The sequence below is a fragment of the Adiantum capillus-veneris genome, chromosome 28 (assembly GCF_014529385.1).
Source record: "Adiantum capillus-veneris isolate H3 chromosome 28, ASM1452938v2, whole genome shotgun sequence".
Classification (NCBI taxonomy): domain Eukaryota; kingdom Viridiplantae; phylum Streptophyta; class Polypodiopsida; order Polypodiales; family Pteridaceae; genus Adiantum; species Adiantum capillus-veneris.
In genome coordinates, this window is record NC_140958.1 from 6283826 (window position 1) to 6289081 (window position 5256).

Below are 5256 nucleotides of genomic sequence, written 5' to 3' on the forward strand. Positions count from 1 at the left end.
CACTTCTTCCTGAGCTTTAGCCACTTCATTGTTCCCTAGTTTCTCTTCCTTCTGTACTGCATGTATAGGTTCTTTGCAAAATTCATCTTCTGTATCCTGAACTGCATGTGTAGATTCTTTGCAAAATTCACCCTGCATATTGTGAAGCTGTAAAGCATCACCCTCAAAGACTTCTACTTCATACACAACATCTGCAAAACCCAACTTTGCATACAGAGCTTCCACTATATCTTCATCATTAGCCTGAAGAAGGTAGCATCTTGTACAATACACTCATCAATCACAGCTTCTAACTTTGATCGTATTTGTCCTCAAATATCTCTGTAGTTTGGTAGAGTTGGACTCTGTTCTTGATTGCTTTCATAATACTCATAGCTTACCTATACAATAGCTTCTTTGAAATATTCCCAGTCGTCGTTGCAGGCTTTATAACCTCTTGAATATGCTCCATCAAATCTGAACTCACTAACTGCTCAAAAGATCGGACTATTAACTCTTCTGGTATCCCTCTTACCTTAGTTTCCAGCTCATAACACTCTAGGTAGCCCTCTGGATCATATCCATCAAAGAATCGCCTTTCGTCGTATACCGCATCTAAAGCTGCATCCAAAGCTCCATCCATTTGATTTTTGTTCTTTACGGTCTCTATTTCAAGCAGAAATTCTTGAACCATTTGAAGCAACTTCAAAAAATCTCAAACTATTGACTTATCATCAAAACTATTTGCACTTAACTTTGCAATCATCTTCATCATCTGTTCTAAATTCTCCATCTGTACCTCCCACCCCGGTTCATTTCGCGTCGGGTTCAACAAAGATGTCGGGGGATATGTGCTCAAAACGTGAGTTGCAGGTGCCGGGCCTCTCGCTGATAGGTGTCAAGAGAGAGAATAAGAGACACTGATAGCTCTGGAAATCACTGCAATCCTTAATGAATTGAATAATACTTTGAGTACAACTTAAATCTTAGCCAAGGCGGGCTGTTAACAGCACCATCACTTGGATCATCTTCTAACTAGTATTTTAAGCTCTTGTTTTATAGGATTAACCGGGCTGTTAACAACACCGGGGCTTAACACAATGATTAATCAATCTTTAGCTGATGACGGTGATGGAAATTCCCTCCTGTCGCTTCACCTGCCTCAACTGCCTTTGAATTTTGAATATTATAATTTTGCTCACTGCCTCAATTCTCATGTTTTAGTTATTATCAATTATTCCGTAGCTTTTTTCTCGTTATGCTATGCACTCGCTTAATTGCCGTTCTCAAGTTTTAACTTCCTCTTGCTCTTCAATTGCTCTCCAAAGCTTTATCCCTTGATTGGCCGCTACACTTGGTTGGCCTGCCTTGTGTTTTCCTCTTCCCAAATCATGCCACCTTCTTTCCCTGCCGAGCTCCGACTCGTTACCTTGCCGAGCTCCAACTCCCTTTCTTATGAAACACTCCTTTTTCCTCTTCAACACAAAAGCAAGAGAGAGTCCTTTGCTTTGCCTTCCCTTCTCGAGAGAGAGAAACTCCGGCCTCCCTTCTTGCTTTGGTAACCGAGAGAGAAAGAAAGAAAGAGAGATTTGCCTTGTTCTTCTCCCCTTGCTTGTTTACCCTCCTCGCCTCTTTCCCTTTGCATGCCAATGACAAGAGAGAGAAGCCTTTGATTTGTTCTTTTCTTCACCTCTTCCTCCCTCCGAGTTTTGCTAGGCGAGGACGAGCCGAGAGAGAGAGAGAGAGAGAGAGAGAGAGAGAGAGAGAGAGAGAGAGAGAGAGAGAGAGAGAGAGAGCGGGCCAACCCTCAAAGCCATGCTTCCTCCTGTTCTCCCCCTTGGCTTCTCTTCATGCTTTCTTTCTATACCCTATTCTCTTCTCTCCCCGTTCGCTTTGATTTTCTTTTTTTTTTTGCTCTCGTTCAACTCCCCTTGTCAATAGCGTTCACTAATCAATGACGGCTCTGTCGTTGCTAGGGGCATAAAAAACCTCTCAATGATGTGGCAGGGCCTGATTTGACCAGCACAAAACCCGCCGGGAGTTATGCCGAAAAGGGGCGCCTTGGCGGGCTGAGTGCTTTCTTCTTCATGCTTGCAGTCTCTCGAGCACTGCTGCGGCCTACATGAGCACAAACCTCACCCCCCTGGTCACTGTTTGCTGCCTGCTGCATCGCCATCTCCTTTTTCCTCTTTTGTCCACACTTCCCACCTTATTTTGCATAATGGGCAGCCTTAAAGCTTTATTGGGTGGGCTTTGTTTTCCATAGATTGGGCGGCCATTTGGGTTACCTCCTTTGGCTCACACTTAAGCCTTATTTAACATAATGGGTGGCCTTAAAATTAGGGCCTCGAGCGATCAGCCCTAATGCTTCATTAGGCGGCGCGGCCACTTGGAAGGGCACATTTGATATACATCTCGGGCCCCGGCCAAGGCAATGCCAAGCACGAATCCTTTCTATAACAGTCCTTGACTAACAATATCATCATGAATTTTGCTGCCATTTTCGACGACACAGCCTTCAAGATGTTAGTATAGGTGATTACATTTTGAAAGAGACCCTCCACTTCGTATTTGCTTAAGCCATAGCCATGTTGGGCATTTTCTGCTATTAGCAATTTCCAATAAATAATATTATTTTCAGGGACAACATATCAACCAACGCATTATTACATGACGTTCCGAAACTTGGTCGAAGTCAAAAATTTCCAGATGGCACAATGACCGAGCTGACCAGACTGGTACAAAACTGGCCCCCGATGAAATTTAATCTGGCAATATCTTGGTACTCGTAACTCCCATCACTAATCTAAAAAGACAACTGTCCTCCACAAAGTAAGCACTTAAGGCCCATGCATCCACTTCATCTCTATCACCTGAGCTGCAGTTGCCCAATCCGGTACGGATCTGCAATTGACTCAAACTTTGAACTACCATAACTTTTGCACCGTAGCTTCAATCGGCGAGCTGTAAAGACAGGTCGATAGAGAACTTCAAGCACTACAGTTTTAGATCATAATCTTCCATTTGTGCTCACTTCAAGCATAGTCCTTTTTAGCATCATTAAGGCATCCGTTGGCCCTTTAAAGCCACATTTGGCATACATTAACCATAAATATAGCTTGTTACCAAGCCGTGAACATTGATCATTAATCAAGTAAGCTTCAAATAAGCTTGACGTGCATTTTTCTGGTATCTTTCTTGGCATGGGAGCGGAGCTGCACGACATCCACTCCCTCTAAACGTGCCCAGCCCCCGCTCTGTGCCAACTGCACTTCAATCTGCATCTGCTATAGGTACCTTAAGCTCTTTGCCATCATCAGACTCATGTAAGTGGTAAACATATATAAACTAAAGTAAGGATGACACCCTATCATCAATGTGCTAGCTTAATCATTAGGTAGCTGCCCATCAAAAATATTTGAACTGTATCTATCGTATGTCCAAAGCATGCAATTATGTAAACCTGTTTAGTAAACCCCGCCAGACTCAAGGGCTCCAGTTAATGATGCACATGGCTTGACCATTAAATTTGCTTTAGGGAACCGTGTCAAGTTGAAGTATGCCTTACTCTGTCTGCATAGGGAATGGTCGTCAAGTCCTTTATTTCAAGTTCTGGTCGCAGAACCAACTCAAAAGATGTGAAGATACTTCATCAATTGTCCAAAGAAGTCAACTAGAAGCCAGCCATGTAATCTTATTGAATGCATAACCAGAACTCTTCTGACTTATCATAGATCTAGGAAACAAAAACTTGTACCATGAAACCTGCTACAACAGATAACTAGTACTCTTCAAACCTACACTTTGCACTTTAGTAGCCCCGAGGATCAAACAGGAACCCAATCATTTGCCCCATTGTGAGCATTCCTTTCAAAATTTTGCACCATCCTTTAGGATCAGAGGGAAAAAAAAAGAATTTCCAATTAGTAAAGCATAAACATAAATTAACCCACAAATCTTCATGAACACCGCCTGGATCATATGTCATATAAGTTAATTGCCCCGGACCATGCATATATTTTTCACCTCCTGGGTCAAAAGCTAGCTCAAAATCCCCTCCATCATAGGGTAACATCAGATCCCATATAGCATCAGGTAGCACTGGATACTGCCATGTTCCATGTGCAACTGGCTCGTCTAATTGTCGATCATCAATCATAGGTAAAAGCATTGGCAGTGCACCTTCTCTCTCACTAGTATTGGAATCCCAATCATGCATATCTAAATACATCAAGATTTTGGCAAAATCCTCTTCATTAGGCTCGCAAGATGCATCAAAAAATAATTCTCTATCTTGTAGAGGCTTAAAATCAAGTAGAGCATCATCCAACAACTACATAAGGTCTTCATCAACTGCATCTGGACCCCGGGGAGGTCACCTAATAAAAATGTAACCTATCACGTGAGTTCAACAGAAGGGTATTTAAAGTTCTTGAAACTTACATAAATATATATATAGAAGGGCATTATTTTTTCAAATTTGAAAAAAAATTACAGATTTTAAAAGAAAAGGGTACATTATATTCTTAAAAAAATTCACAGATAAGGGGTTTTACAAACATGTCTTGAACACACGTGATATGGTGGTTTTATACATAGTGAACCCCCCGAGATCTGGACAAACTTTCTCATGCATGAATTTGGATTGATTGGTATCCTTAGCATCTATATTTGAGAACCCTTCCAAAGCTTTGTCCAATAAGCACATAAGGTCCAAGTCCACCGCTTCTTCAGAAGGTTCCTCCATCCTGCACATCTCAGGCTGTTGTAAACTAAGATTTCCACATATGACATGCATACTGTAGCACAAAGTTCAACCTGCACATTGAAAATTTCATCTACTGCCCTGTCTGTATCATTGGCACACTCAAACTAATCATATTTAACATCAAGAGATTGCACTTCACTATGCACCCCCTTTGAATCAAGATCATTAAGTTCATGATCATTCTGCCATAGTGTGAGCCCTGTGCACAAATTCTTGATAGAGAAGAGGTTTGCTCCCCTTCAAAATCATCAGCAAATTCAGGATCAGTTTGCCACATTGGTAGCTCTGGGTCACAAAAACTTGTCAAAGAAGGAGTCAACATCCCCTTTGAATTATCATTTTGCAGATCTTCAAGCACATACTCTTGCTTAATGAAGTCCTCAAAATCTGGTACATCCAAATTCGGTAAATTGTACCCAAATCCATGGTCATGCTGCTCGCAACAGCAACAACCTTGCTTTGACCTATAATGTCTGTTTCATCATTCAACTCTATGGTAGAATCTGTAC